Source organism: Catharus ustulatus, chromosome 1, assembly GCF_009819885.2.
Source record: "Catharus ustulatus isolate bCatUst1 chromosome 1, bCatUst1.pri.v2, whole genome shotgun sequence".
Lineage (NCBI taxonomy): Eukaryota > Metazoa > Chordata > Aves > Passeriformes > Turdidae > Catharus > Catharus ustulatus.
The window spans coordinates 104,292,815-104,309,241 of record NC_046221.1 but is presented as its reverse complement, the minus strand read 5'-3'; the positions used below and the strand labels follow the sequence as shown (position 1 = coordinate 104,309,241).

The window sequence follows — 16,427 nt, the reverse complement described above, 5'->3', positions numbered from 1 at the left end:
CAAAATATATGGTATCTATAAGAAGGAACATTTTAAATTCAACCAGCTTTCTTCTCCCTATTGATCTTTAACTAGCAACATTTTGAGTTGTATACATTTATTTTAGTCCTCCCTGACTTTCACAAATATCAGTTTGTAAGTTCCTGAACACATATTTCTTCTCTCAGGCAAACATCAACATCACTATCTTCTTTGTGTGTGTGTGTGTGAGTGGGGTCAGTTATTTCATGCAACATCAACTTAAAGTAGAAATTGTGCGTAAAAGAAAAAAAACATTTAAAAAGGAAGATCATTCTACCATTCTACCATTTGGTACCATTGTTATTTTTGTCATGAGGTATTGTTTTTCCTCTACATGGAGGATAGAGGACCTCAGAAAACTTCCAAGCAACCACTTAGATGCAGCAGACCTTTAGGGACTCAGACACTCCTAAACATGAGGAAAGCATTTGTTAAAGTGACTTTAAAGTGACTTTAAGGGCAGGGTAAACTGCCCTTCAGGAGAGTAAAATAAAAACACTTGGAAAACAGAATAGAATCACAGATTCATAGATTTTTTCTGGTTAGAAAAGGCTTTAAGGCCACTGAGTCCAACCATTAAACAAACACTGCCAAGCCCACCATTAAACCATGTCCTCAACTGTCACTTCTACAAATATTTTAAAGGTTTAATGATATTGACCTTGGTAGGTCAATCCTGTTCAAATCCCCCTGCAGAACCTTCCTACTCTCCATGTCAGCTCCATCAGGAAGGTCAGCACTCCCACCCAGTTTGGTGTAATCTACAAACTGACTAAGGATGCACTCAGTCCCCTCATCCAGATCCCAGATATAACATGTTACACAAGTCCATATTCAACACTAAGTCCAGGGGAAACCCAGTGGTGATCAGTCACCAGTTGAATATAACTCCATTCACCACCACTCTCTGGGCCTGGTCAGACAGCCAGATTTTTTACTTAGCAAATTTTTTTACCCATGTTGTTTAGAGAGTGGAATGTGGTTGGTTGGAAATCCAGTCCTTGATAGCTATCATTCAGCTTCTGCTGCTTCAATTCAAAATCCGAACACCTTTGCTAAAATAATGGCATAAAGTATATTAGAACAATACTGTACACTCATATCCTTAAGGCAAAATACAAGATATCCAAATGCGGATTTAAACAAGATGCAAGATTAAACAAGAAGGAGGGAAAACCAAGAGAGTAGCAGATGAAGTTACAACGTCAAAGGAGAATGCAAATCTGTTTTTTTATATTACTAATTTGATTTGTATTCAGGATTTAGAATTTAGTGATTAATATTTTTGTCACATCATCCATCATAGCCTGGTACTAGCAAGAAGGAAGATAGAAAAATTAAAAACCTGCTTGTTACTGTAAACTGAAGACCATGAAAAACATCCATCAAAGACAGACAGATAAAAGATAAGTGATTGCCAAAGCCAAGTGATCTATGCTGATTTTCTTTTAAACATTTATTAAAATGATCTAAACGCAAATCCGCTTTCCTTTGGTAAATATTTATTGGCATTTCTTTTGCCATAGACTGGAAACTATGAACAGTGATAAATTAGTTGCAAAGGTATGTAATTTTACTCTGGTTTTTAAAAATACGTTTACATCTACTGAAGTGCTATTTTTTGTCTCTGATTAACAGGGATGTATCCCAGGGATGTCAGCTGTTAAGTAAGATGCTCTTTCCATTTCTTTGCTGAAAGAGTCTCAGAACAAGGCATAGGCCAATAGTGGAGGAGAGATACTGCAAAAGGGACCTTCTACAAAATTAGCTGCTGCCAGTGGAAGCGTTTTCATTGATTCAGTAGGCTTTAGAGTAAGCTAGAGATCAACTCCTTTGTACCCTCAAACCGCAAATATTCCAGTTTTTACTTACACAGAAATATATACCCTTTTTTCTTAAGAGATGTTTTGAATGCCAGTCTGTTTCGAAACTGAAGCGAATGCAATTGTACCCTCAGATTGAACAGTATCAAAACATATATAAGAATGACTTTCCTTTTACATAAAATTGCAAGGTGTAACATTCCTCATAGCAGTGCTACTGGGTCTGGGACAGCAAGTGCAGTCATGGTGTAAGAGTGTAAACACTGTGCTCTGACACAAAACGCACAATTGTTTCCATTGTTTTTTCCGAACAAAGGAAAACCAAATGTGCACAAAGCAAAATTCAAAGGGTCTTACTGAGAGGCAACTCAAGTAGCTCTACTCAGTCATTGCACCAAAAAGCTGAGGGTAGCTCAAAAAGAGGAGCTCTTTTGACAACAGCAAAAAAAGAGAGAAATATGTTTGTGGAACTTTACAATTAAAGCAGAGATGAAAAATGATTAGGAAATTTGAGGAGGATGAATAGAAATAAAAAAAAAAAAAAACTGTCATGTGGTTAACCCATACTCATGTTAATGAAAAGCAGGAGGACTGTGTGAAAACAAAAATGAAGACACTTGATGAAAAATTATATTCATTGCAATCTAGACAAATGAACCTAGCAGGCAGGAAAGCAAATCCATAAAAATTAATAGTTTTAGAATTTGTTTTAATCTAAGAGGAATAAGATGTATGTGTCAACATAGGCAGAACATAAAACTTGGTTTCTCAATGCAAATTAGTGCTCAGAAAAGCTAAAAGGTTTTTTTTTTTTTTTATTTAATTGTGAGAGGGTAAAGAATAATATGAGAAAGTATATTGGTAAAAGCTGACACTCATTTTCAGGACAGGATTGATTTGTACTACATTATCCAAGTTCTCTGTCAGCAAAGCTCCATTAAATCCTAGCTACCACAAAGTACAGATAGACAACCAGCTGCATCACATTTTGTTTGCAGCAAAAGAGTTCAACTCTCAGCAAAAACATGTTGGTTGCTGCCATAGTCTTCTCTGAAAGAGACTCCTACCTCTGCAGCTGTTTGATCTACCTGGTGAAAAATAATCTCCAGTTTCTTCATAGACTACAAAACATGGGCTCTGGGAGAAACTTCAAGATCTCTGTTTCTGCGCTGGTCCCTCAGGGCTGTGCTAAGATGAATATTCATGTCTTAACCTCATTTAACTTTGGGCATCTGATTTAGAAGTTGACAGACTCTTAGATTCTTTGCTGAATGTAAAATCATTCTTAAAAAATTTTGATAATAAATTAAAAGGTAAAATTTAATTTTCAGTCTTTTAAGGTAGTTTTACAAAGTCTGACCATAAGTTAGTCTTTTGTGTGGCAATACCACACCAAATTTACTTGTTATCCCTTCCAAACTATCATAGCCTAACGGTACAGCTATGTAGAAATATGAGAAGACTTAGAAACTTTCTACCTTCAAATGGGAAAGAGCAATATTCCACTCCTCTACCTCTACTGCTTCCCCATTTCTTACTGTACAACCCTTCCCCAATCTTGAGCCACCAAAACATTGTCTGTGCAGAAAATCAATTACGAATCAATAAACTAAATCTGGCTGGAAAAAGCCCCAACGACAAACCACAAAACACAATCCACCCCCAGCAAAAGCATGAAAGTGTTTTTGTATTGTTCTGACAAATTGCATAGGTTTATCAACCCGATGCTTTCACAGACTCTAACCTGCATTTGCCTTCAAAAACAGTTTTGTAACAGTGGACGCAAGAGAAGTGAGATTGCTGCACAGAGATGAATGCAAATATGAAGTGGGAGACAAGGAGCTGGAGAAGAGAGAGGTAGGATTGGATCAGAAAGAAGATGGACATACCTCAACACCTTGAAGCAGCTATGTTGTCTCATTGAGCTACATCCAAAGAAGGGATTAAATCCTATTTTGTCATATGCATTTTCTCCCACTTTCAGTTTTAAATGTGCTGTAATTTTGATTAAATTGCCACCTAAGTAATACATCATAATTACTACATAAATTCCCATTTCCCAGTTTTCAAGACTCTTATCTACCAATAGAAGGAAGTCTGAATTATGTTTGTACTTAGTCACTAATTCAAAACAGAAGTTCAATATGAATAACTACATTGCTTCCTGGGACAAATGACATTTGCTGGTTTTCTTGAAAATTGAGCTTTACTTTATTTGTGCTGCTGGGGTTAGAGGAACTACACTGCAGTAAAAGATTCCTAACCTAACAAGGCTCACACAGTGAGAAGTCTGTATCAAACATATTCATATGCCAATAAATAAAATAAATATTCTACTTTTCTCTACCTAAACATGCTTCCATTCTCTATGTAAGATTTGTTTTTTGTCATTTCCCTTGGGAATCTAAAAACATAAACAGTAAAAAAATCTGAATGCCTCTTTTCCTGCTGAAGTGTAAACACAAGCTTTAGCTTTCATGTACATCTTAACTTCATTCGTATTCAAAGCAGGAGACTTCTCCCTAGAGCTAATAAGCACCCTAAATTTGAGCTAGCTCGCCAGTGTGTTATTCTGGGTTCAAAATCAAGAGCTCAGCTGTTATGTGCTGACATTGTGAACACTGAGCAGTGACTTTGTAAAAGTGTTGAAAACCTGAGTTAGCATCAGTGTGGAAACAAACTGAGAACTTGCATAAAGAGCTGACTTCGAGATCAACCTAAACTCTATCAGGACCTCAGCAGGGCATTGCAATAGTTGAAAAAAAGAGGAGAAATTCACCAAAATGCCTTAGTACAGAAGTAAGAATAAAAATTATATTTTAGAAGGCCTTTAATTTTCAGTTTCTTTGTGGGAGTTCCCTAGGAATTCTAGTTTTGATGAAAAAATTCCTGATGGACACTTACCTCCCAGGAAAAGAGCTGCTACAGGTATTGCAGTGAGCTTTACAGATGTTATGCAAGAAATACTGAATTTCAAAAGTGGAACTATCTCTTGATTTCAGTTAAATTAGCATCAATGAACTACAGATTTAAATATTTTCCCCATTGGAGCAAAGTGGAATTTTCAGTCAAACAAAATTTAGGTTTTTTTAAAAATTGAAAAAGCATTTCCAAAAATTAGGCAATGAGTTCCTATATTGCATACAGCTTGTAAACTCTTGTGTATTCTGTTAATAGAGAGAATAAAACCTGTGTATGATGGAAAAGAGATATCAACTAGTTCAATGTTTTTGGATTTTTTTCTTTCTGACTGGATTATATAGTTTAAAAGGTAGATCTGTGGGAGTATAACTGAGGAAATATGTCCTCCTTTAAAACATTATGACAAATTTTGAATGTGAAGAATATTTTCCAGCATTAATGATCTAGGAGTAAATAGAAAATTAAAGTGGGACTTCTATTAAAAAAAAAAAAAAAAAAGTCATAGGATAAGATTCAAGGTTCAAGAACAGAGTATAAATGAGTTCAAGAGATTGCTAAGGTATAATTGTTTCCCTACAAGGAAGAAATTGATGGATATGATGAAAAGGTGAGAAGTTGAATTGTGGGAATAAGATAAACCTAGGGGAAAAAAATACACATGCTGAGTTGCTTGGACGCTTTGTAGTTCAAAAGTGTTTCATGTTCACTAACCTCTGATAGAATTTTTTATCAGTTTGATTTGATTGTACTTCAGGGTGCACTGTGGCAGACTTTTGCCAGTGCTGCCCATTGCTTCAGCAAGAGCTGTTAGCTAGAATGTACAATGCTGTCTTTAATTATTTCTCTTGAAATATGAAGCCCTATTACATGCATTGTGTATTATTTTTAAATAAGATTCAAGCCTTTGAGAAAGCCATATGTGGCCAAGTTTTCTGAGGCAGTCCTAGTTTTTTGGTGTGATATTTTAGGGAATATGTTCTCTTTTTCTCTTTTACAGGGAGATAAATGTGACTTGGTTGTCATTTTGTCAGTCAGGCTGCCCAGGATTTTGCAATTGTTACATGTTTGTTCAAGTCATATCATCACCCTGGTAAATACTGTTGCACAGTCCATTTTCACCATCTGAGTTGTTGTGACAGTTACTGTTTGAAGACAAACTTGCAGGTTTGCCCAAAACCCTGGCAACCTGGAATGATAATAATAAAAGAAAAATTGATGACAATGCTTTCTTGTTGCCCTAAAAGAATAGGTGAGTGGTGGAAGTATATACATGATAGGTTCTTTCTCTTCTCACTTGGTTCACTTTTTGAAAGACAAGTATGTTTCATCTGCCTTCTTTCAGTAGGCTCCAGTTCTTTAACCAGGTCCTCTTTACACTGACAGGAGCCACAAAACAGTACACCAAATGACAAAGTTAGTAGTCTCTACATATAATGCTGAAAAACACAGGTTTTCTTTTGTTTTTTTTTTTTAAATATTCTTCGTTTCCTAAGCTTACTATGATGTGTTTTTTAATCTGGAACAGTATAAGAATGTCCCTTGCCTCTAATTATATAGACTGTATTGTCTGATTTCAATTGATGTGTATTCTGTGAGGGCATTCACACATGCTTAGACTTAGAGACTTCTCATTGTTTTCAATTACAGAATTAAGAAAGGCCACAGCTAAAATCAGGAGAGAAATTTGGCAAAGGATAAAAGGGAACATTGTTTGCCTCTATCTCTACTCTTTCACTCAATTTCTGCTGCTTTATCTACATCCCAGTCCATGCTCAGTCATTATGTTACATGCAAAAAAAATGACTATCTAAGCCTGGGAAAGTTCAAAACTTGATTTTTGTTTGTTGCTTTGCCTATTTGTTTGAACAACAGGAAGCCAAGGTTTATTAATCCTCCCTCCCTTCTGAATCTATTCAGTCTGGTTATCATATGAACTTCCTTTCCTGAAAAGAATTTTTTTAAAGTATTTTGTGAAGTCTCATTTGAAACAGAGAAGAAAACACTCATCTCAGACTGGATTTGTATTCACTCCATACTGAGCTCTGTGGCTGTGATCCAGCAAAGTATTTAAGGTTAGTTTATCTTTAAGCATAATCCCATTGAAGTTAGTGGCATGATCCATGTACTTAAATTTAAACACATAGTTGAGTGCTCTGCTGGATCACAGCCAGAGTACTCAGTACCTTACAGGATTGAACACTCTTTTCTTTGACACTGGCCTAAGGCAAGATATACAGACACATGTGAATATATGTTCCTTACAGTATAGAGGTTAAACACAGTATTATTCTCAGGTTTTTTCATATTCCATTCAATAGAAGATATTCTCATATTCTCAAGTTTCTTAAAACTCTTGCCAGTTGTACTAAAAGTGAAAACATTACAATTCCAAGAGAGTCTAACCTAGACTGTCACTTTCCTTTCTCTTTTTTGATCATGCTGAATGTTATAGCTCAGGAGATTCAGGTCAAGTTGGTGTTCTGAACGAAGGTAATTTGTTAACACACATTTAAATCCCCACAATGTTCTGCTGACAAAGGCTAACTTAATACGCAACAGATTCAACACCTCTGCGGTGGTGGTATGTGCTTTAAATGAAAGTGTTTTTTACAGTTTGGACTAACTTGAGCCATTTGGGGCTGATTGAAAGTCAAGAGCTCCAGGCAGCTGAAGTTAAATGTTTCTATACAAGTTTGTTTAAAGCTGGTTTAAGTAAGACCCTTTGTTCCTATTGAAATGTGGAGATATCTTGAACATTTGTGCATAATAAAATATACAATCCACTATAGAAACACTCATGCATATAAATAAAATTATATTGTTAGTGAAAATAATTTTTTTATTGGCATCTCACCACATGTAAAGGTGATTTCAATTCCGACTAATGTGAATAGGTTGGGATGCAAACATGGATTCACTTGAAAGGTGTTTTTCTTCTCCTCCTTCTTAATGTTTTCTTTATTTCCCACTCTTAAGCACCCTTTTACAATTCAAAGTCCATATTCCTTATCTGAATATCAGCCAATCAGACTTTGTATCTGTACAGACTAACGATACATTCCAAGTATTATTTGCTTGATTATAAAGCCTGGTTTGATGGGGTACAATCACTTTTCTGTTCTCAATGACCCACTGCATGATGACATTACTCAGAATTCCATTTAGATGATGCAAATGACCTAATCAACTTGTCTTCTACCATGGCAGTAGCTGAACTCAAATGTCAATGAAAACTTAGTAAACAAAATCTTCCTTTTATGTAACTGAAATTATGCTATGGGAAATTTATGACTATTAGCTATGGAAATAATTTTGTTTATTTCATTTGCATGACATAGGTGTACAGATGCATACTCTTTAATAAACCCAGGATTTTGCATTCTAAACAAAGAAATAAAAAAATGTAGAGCAAATGACTAAAATTACATTATATGAAAACTGCAACAGTGATTTTGTTTCACTTTCCATAATAAACTATAAATTATGTCTTAATTCAAATTTTGCATCAAGTTTTCAATGAAGCAAATATTACTTTTTATTTATTTTCAAATACTGATCATAGTTGCTCTCTTTTCTCTGTTTCTTTTTTACCATTGAAAAATAACTGAGTTACACAAACTATGAAATTGTACTGGTAGAAAAATCACAGTAGCTCAAGGTTATTTGTATCAAATACTGTGATATGGGTCACACAGATACATCAAAATTAAACTGTATACCTTAATAGCAGTCTAGTTTTAACAGTACTGAAATTTCTGGGAAAAAGCTGCTTGTTTTTGCTTTGGAGGTCTATGCATCTGAGTTTGTTGTTTTAGCTGCTTTATCCAATGTTCAAGGTATCTAATGAAAAACAGATGAATAATATTTACATGGTCTGTTCTCATGTCTTGGTTGCAACACGTGCTACCACAAAATTGTCACCTACAAAGATGGACATACAGTAATTTCACAAATACAAGCCGCACTCAGTGTAAGCCGCATCTCTGGGTGTTGGTAAATATTTTGTTTTTTGTCCATAAATGAACCGTACCTCAGTATAAGCCACTCTGGCGTTTGCAGCGAGGACCTGCGTGCAACAAAGTTGCCAATTAGTAACAGAACCGCGGCAGGGCGGGGTTTACTGGCTCGGCTCGGGTTGTGGAGGTTCAGCCCGCTCGGGGTTGCTCAGCGGGGCCACTCAGGGCCAACTGCCGCCTCTGGGTTCGCTCACCCTGGCCCGGCGCTGCCCCGTGGTGGCAGGCAGGGACGGAGCCCCCCCCACTCCTGCGATGGTAGAGGCAGGCGGGGACAGAGCACCCCGCCTCCTCCCCGAGTCACGGCAATGGCAGCACGGGGCCCCCACCTCCTCCCCGAGCCGTGGCAATGGCAACACGGGGCCCCCCGTCTCTCCCCCGGGCTGCGGCAGAGGAGGGAAGGAGAGAGCTCTCCCTCCTCTTTTCCCGCCCCCCGTGCTGCCTGCAGGCAGCCAGGCTCCACCCGCGGCACAACAGAGTAACAATTTGTAACAATCGCGAAATGCCGGCTGTTACTAGCAGGTGCTCAGATCGGCACCCTGGCTGGCACTTCTGAGGTTGTAAATGTCAGAAAATTATTCACATATTAGCCACTCCTGAGTATAAGCCGCATTTCTGGTTTGGGAGCAAAATCTTAGTCAAAATGGTGTGGCTTGTATTCGTGAAATTACTGTAGTCTTTTAGATTTTCTCAGACACACAGAGGAGATTTCCCAGTCCTCGCTTGCACATTAATTTGGCAACATCATGGTAAGAAACTAGTTTTCCAACTATTTCACTTCTTTCTCAATATCATACTTAGTTAACTGTAAAATGATATTTGATGGTTTTGCGCGTGTTCTCTCGCTGAAGAAATGCTAATTACAGTCTTTCAGCAAGAGTGAGAATTGAAGTAGCTATCAATGTTAATGGTGGCTCATTACAAGTGATCCCACCTTCCAGATTGTCTGTTCTTTTGATTTTAGGCAGAGGATGTAATGTAGTAAGATTATGTTCCTGAGGTATTGCATCCCTTCCTTTAAACTGAAAATCAAGACTGAAATTTGATGGTCTGCAATAAAAATCCTACTTTACATTCCTTGAGAGAGATCAAGAGTACTTAATCTATTACTTTTAAAGCTTTTCTTCTTTTTTTTTTCTTTTTTTTTTTTTTCTGGATATTAAGCATACACACATCAGCATATGCAAGAAACGTTATAGATTTGTGATGAGAACATTCACCATTAGTCTGTGGCTCAGTGATGTGGTGTTCTCTTCATATCAGTGAAAAAAAGGTAATTTTCATGTAAGCAGTGTCTACCAACAGAGAGATTCTTATAGACATCACATTATCCACTAAACCTAAATGTATGAATGTAACATGGAGATAGAAATTTCAAATTTGAATTTTTTGAACCACTTCAATGACCCACTAAAGGACTAGTGTGAAGTTCTGATTTCTAAGTTCACCAGAGTTTGGAATTTTCTTCAAGAATTAAGATCACTGCAATTAGAGGAATAAATAGTGAATATAGGTAACCTAAATAAAATTTAAAGTAGAACTTGATTGTCTTTGACTTTTTTACACCTCAGTTGTGATGTTTCAAGTCAATTTTTCATACTGTTATAAAAATCAAATAATAAATACTGAAGCATGAATAGACTCATGGATTATTTTTGGTCTAATATCTATCTCAAAAAAGGCATATAAAAATATTTTTTATGCTGTGGAATTAATGCATAATTTTAGAATATACTAACTTAAGCACAGTATTTGTACCTTCGATCTGACCTATCTTCCATTTACAGTTGTTATTTATTAACTTCTAGTCAGCACCCAAATTTATGTATAAGTATGTTTACACACATGCATATGAAACAATATTTATCTTTAATATAAAAAGTCACCCAGAAACATTCTGAAAAATTCAAAGCATGCTAAAATCTATTAAAAACAATTAACTTAAAATACCTAGTACAATTTATAGAGTTATATCAGCCTCATAATTGTTTATTTCACCTGTGGTCTTCAAACATATTTGCTGCCTCTTTTTTTCTCTCAATTTTATTTGAAATAAGAGTAATTAAATTTAAAATCCCAGTGAGCCTACCACAACATTAATGGAAACAAGAAAATAAATGTCTTACAATATCCAAGTCATCAACATTGTTTTATTGAAGCTTGATGTTTTTAGCATAACGATTATTGTGTTTCACACACATAAATCTCTGTTGACTATCAGTTTCACATTTACCAAAATTTTGCTTCAACTTTTTCTTTTCCTGTAATACTCCTTGCCTTCAATTGAATATTGTATGATCCCTTGGTATTAAGATTTTTAAATAAAGTAAAATTTTCAACGTCTTGAGCTCAAAAAGAAAAAACAAATTAGTTTTTATACTCACAGGAAATTATAGTTGGATTTCAAACAATTTATCATGTGTTTGGACTCCATCTGTCACCATTTTTGGGTATTCATTTCATATTTGCAAAAAAGTAATGGACACTGAGGGCATAAAATTTTCCTTACTGCAACAATCAAATATAAGTGTCCTTAAGACTATTCTTCTCCCTGGATTTGGTAAGTAAGTGGTGTGTGACAAATTAAATCGTGATGAGACAAATTGTCCATCCAATGTAACAGAGACCACACAAACCAAGAGCTCCTCTGAAATCCAGAATGAAAAAAGTCCCAGTCAGAGTCTATTTTATTCATTATCAAGGTCTGTCCTGGATATTTCAAACCTTGACATCTCACTTTTTTTTTTTGTTTAACCTAAGGATTTTGCTTTTATGTTTTCTGAAAAACTTCTTGCATTTTATTAAAAAAAACCTTCAAATTCTATATTGATTATATCTATTTTTCTTGTAGTTTAATGAGATGCTTAGACAACATTATTAGCTCAAAAATTAAAATTTGAAAGGATTAAACAATTTGGGAGTGGTAGACACACTTTTCTTTCTCATACAACATCACAAGTCCAAACACTGTTTCTCTGTGTGAGTAGGGCTAATAAAACTAAAGAATATGAGCACATACCCCCATATATACACACATATATAGATTCAGTTTTTAGAAAAACAAACAAGAACTGTGTTTCCTAAACATTATTTCATAGCACATAACAAAAAAAAAATGTTGTATGTATTTCAATAAAGCAGTATATATTTCAATAAAGGAGATATTTCAAGCAATTTGGCCTGCTAGTTACCTGGAATAAGATGCTTTGTCCTACAGTAACTAAATCTTTCAGGTCTCTTTTTTTTTTTTTTTTTTTTTTTTTTTGCTTGGATGTCTCACATCCCTATCCCTTCCATGGGTCTATCAGGAAATGGAATACGCAGACTTTCTTTCCAAGAAGAAAGCCACTTCTAATACAGAAATGTAATTTTACAGTATCTCCAATACTGATGTATTAATTCAGGATTTGCAAATAAGAAAGTCTTGAAAAAATGGATTTATAGTCAGAAACAAAACCAAACACAACAAGAAAACCAGTGCATACACAAATCTTCATAATGGGCTTAATTTTTCAAGTACACTGAAAACAAAAGTAACAGATCTCCCATCTATTGTAATTCTTGGCATGAAGGCTTCTTTATTTGCGGACCATTGATCTGACAGACTGAAAAGGCAATGACTTCTTTTTCTTTAGTGACTTACATCAGTCTATTGTGAGGGAAATAGATAAAGCATTCAGATTTGTGTGCACTGGCATCAGATTGAACTCTTCTGCTAATTTCTATGTTTGTCTTCTCAAGGAAGACTGGGATTATACTGCATCCACTGCGTGCACTGTTCCTGGATGAGTTGTTCATAAAAGCACTTCTAGAAGCAGCTGTATAATCTTTTGTGTACTGTAATATACTAAAGGTTCTAGTTAAATAAGCTTTACAATGTGGCAATTAAGCCATCTTGTTCTTTAACAAATTGATAAAGGGGAACGTGGGTGTTTCTTTACACTCCTGAAGAGGCAAGGAATGAATATTTTTGGCTAGTATATGTGTCATAAAGAAGTAATTGAGTCATCCAATGCAAGACTAAGCGCAGCTAGGCAGGTTGTGTGAAGAAAAACACTTTTTCAAACTGAGTTCGCTTCCATGGGACAGATAAATTTGGGCTCAGAATACAGAAGGCAACTATTAGCCTGTGAAAAATAAGTTTCACTGATTATTCTGTTAGATTTGCAATTTCATAGCACAGTCCATAGGAAATATTCCAAACAACTTTTCCCACCCCATCCTGTCTACACACAAAGATTTCATCCTTCACACTGTAAAACTTTCACTCGTTATTTGATTTTCTTTAGGATATCATAAACAACTACTTTGGTGATGTGGACTTTGTACCACCATTGTGGAAGAAAAAGAGTTAAATGTATCCCAGACTTAAAAAAATCTGCAAACCAAGCTCTGTGGAATGCAAGGATAAAAATATGATTCCATTGTAAGGAAGAGAAAGACCGGACATGGATACTGATTACTCTTTCCAGCTTCCTTCGTGCTCTTTTTCTCCTTTTTTTTATGTTTTAAAACATGACCCTTCTTGCAGCAGGCCAGGTTAGGAGAAGTAATTGGACCCAGCCATCTATCGTGTCATGACCCAAACCCAGAGTGCAAAGTCCCTTTGTTTAGTCAGCCTTACTACTGCTGAAGGGAAAGAAGGGAAAGGACAAATACCTGAGTCTCTTCTCAATCTTAGCATGCATTATAGGAGCAAAAATTATTATAAAACTAGTGTGACATTTTGTACAGAGACCCATAATTATTGATAGAAATGGAACAGAAAAATCACATGCCTATTTATGGCTTCCCAAGACCGAAAGAAAACTCATTAATCATTCAGTACCATAGTCTGCTGTTATATCACGCCTTCCATTGATCAAATGGATCTATGATTAATCGGGTTAATTGATTTTGTTGCTTAAATCCAAACTACTTTGGCCATGGAATAATTTTAAGCTCTAGAACTAATTCTGAGAGAGTGAATAGGACTAAAAGAATACATTAGCTTCTGATGATTAATATTGTTCTTGCAGTGACCAACCAAATTACTTTCTGACCAGTTTGTACCTATTTAATTTTATTTTGAACTGAATATAGTGATAATGATCAAGGGAGGCATGACATGAATTGCAACATTTTCTGTGTTCATATTATGAAGTAGATCCGAGAAATAAAGTCTATGAAAATAAATGATAAAATTTTTGCTTCATTTATTCACTTTTCCTAGCTGTAAACCATTAAAAAAGGTATAAGCATATTGTCTCCCTAGCCCTTAAGATTTCTGAATTCAATGCAAATAAAAATGAGGCATAAAAGACAATAACTTGTTTATCTTCAGGATTTTTTAGTTCATAAATGAATAAATCATTTTTGAATTTCTATATTTTTTTCCTAAAATGAAATAAATTCCAAAATGAAAGATAATTTCAAATAATTAATAACAAATTGGACAAGAAGCTTAAACTTTAAAATGCTAAAGCATAGTAGTTTAATAAATCAAAAGTCTTTTTTTCCCTTCCTGAGTAAGAAAGAGCAATTTGTAAATACTTACATTTCTTCACTTATTCATATTACTTTTTAAATTTTTTTAAATTACAATTTCATTAGAACATTCCCCCATATCTGTCATCAATTGCCTAAAGGGAAACAATTTTTAAAGAAAACATTTTAGCATCAACAGCAAATTAAAACAAGCAATTTTTAAAGGTTTTGAATCTGTATGGTCTCATGGTTGGTGGATCATGCCACTTCAAGTGGATCTACAATGACCCACACTGGGTGAGTTTAAATGTCCTCAGTGACTCCTGAATCAGTGTCAGTGAGTCACACTTTAATATTCAGCTCTGTTTGGTTCTGAACCTAGGACCTGAGTGGATAAAAGTGTCTGATTTTCTTTAAAAACCCTCCTATTATTGCTGGAAGTAGATCAGAGCCTGGTATAACATATTGCAAATTCTTTGATTTCTGCTTTCAAACGCCAGTGTTTCTGAGAAAATTATGTTTATTCTATTAAATATGTGCCACACCGTAGTCACCATAGATGATAATTTTTATATTTCCCCATAAATAGGATCTGACATAAGGCAGAGCCAAAACTCAAAGTGTTCTTTATCTTCCAGATCCTACACAGGTTACTGAGCTTATACGTCAGGATTTGAAGGTGATTTCAGAACCAGATATTGAAGAATAGATAGAGCCAAGATTCATAATTGAAAGATAATGACTGAGGCATTCATCTGTGAAGTTTATGCATGTTTTCAATTAATTGCAAATTTTCTTTACACAATTTAATATATGAGACAGGTTAGACTAGTGTCATGCTTTAACCCCAGCTTGGAATGGGGCCCCACACAGCCACTCACTCACTCCCCCTGCCCCACCAGTGGAATCAGGAAGAGAATCAAAAGGGTGACATCTGGAAAACTCAAGGGTTGAGATGAAGACAGTTTAATAGGGAACGCAAAAGTCAAGCACACAAGTAAGTAAAACAAAGGATTAATTCACTGCTTCCCATTGGCAGGCAGGTGTTCGCCATCCCCTGGAGAGCCAGGCCCCATCACATGTAATGGTGACTTGGAAAGACAAACTTCACTCCAAACCTCACATCCTACCTCCTTATTCTCACACTTTATATACAGAACATAATGCCATGTGGTTTGGAGTATCCCTTTGGTCAGTTTGAATCGCCTGTCCAGCTGTGTCTCCTCCCAGCCCCTAACTTCCTCACCAGCGTGGCAGTACAAAAAGCAAAAACGTCCCTGGCTCTGTGCAATCCCTGGTCAACAATAACAGCAATCTCTGTATTATGAACCCCCTGCTCACCACAAATCCAAAACATAGACCCATACCAGCCACTGTGAAGAAAATTAACTCTACTTCAGCCAAAACCAGGAAATAAAAAAAAAAACTGTACAACCTTTCAAACAATAGAGATATTCTTTAGGACAACTCAGATATTTTGAAATTGGGGAAAAAAACCATGAAATATTAAAGGGAAAGGAGGAAAACCAGGAACCTGCTATCCATTATGGGGGAGTAAGAGTAAGGCATATTGAAGCACAGGGCCTCTTTTGGGTGTGCACCCTGCTTTCTCATAAGCTAAGTACTTTTTCAAGATCTCCTTTCAATGCTCTTGATCACATTTATACCTATATTAACCCATCCTAGGCACAAAGAAATCAAAGTTTTGCTGCTGTCATGACCAAGATTCTGTCTTTAAATAGAATGCAGCATGCAAACAAACAAGTCCTAATTTTAAGAAAGAAGGAAGACAGATGTGCAAAGGAAAAATAAATGCTGTACCTGCTGTCTTCATTTAATGAGTTGCTTTTTCTGTGAAAGAATTCCTCCTAGATACCCTTTTCTCTGCTTGGTTGTGTCTCAGCAATCACTCGTGTTGTACATCATTTATCAGTACCAGCTCTGGGAGATAACCAGCATCTGTGAGATGCGTAGTATGTTTTGGATGAAAGCTGTCCCTGTTGCCTTTAACAATGTCAATTGTTCTACATCCCCAGCGTTCTGCACTTGTCTTTGGTGGTTAGAAGCAGCATTCCCAGCTGCAGTGGGAAAGCATTTTGAATAAATATTAGGCAGACAGTAAACATGCTGTACATATGTTTTGCATGAATGGTACTTTTAACCGTAAGTAACAGTAGATTTT

General features: G+C 35.8%; 1 protein-coding gene across 2 annotated transcripts in view; it reads right to left on the bottom strand.

The window, feature by feature from the left end:
• Positions 1–16,221, bottom strand: part of CDH19 (cadherin 19) — a 121,813-nt gene extending 105,592 nt beyond the window's left edge. Inside the window, exon 1 of one of the 2 annotated variants that reach the window (XM_033052514.2) lies at positions 16,067–16,221. The gene's annotated coding sequence lies outside the window, so the exon portion shown is untranslated. The remainder of the gene's footprint in view (positions 1–16,066) is intronic. The other variant, XM_033052497.2, reaches the window with a different exon arrangement.
• Between the last annotated feature and the right edge of the window lie 206 nt (positions 16,222–16,427).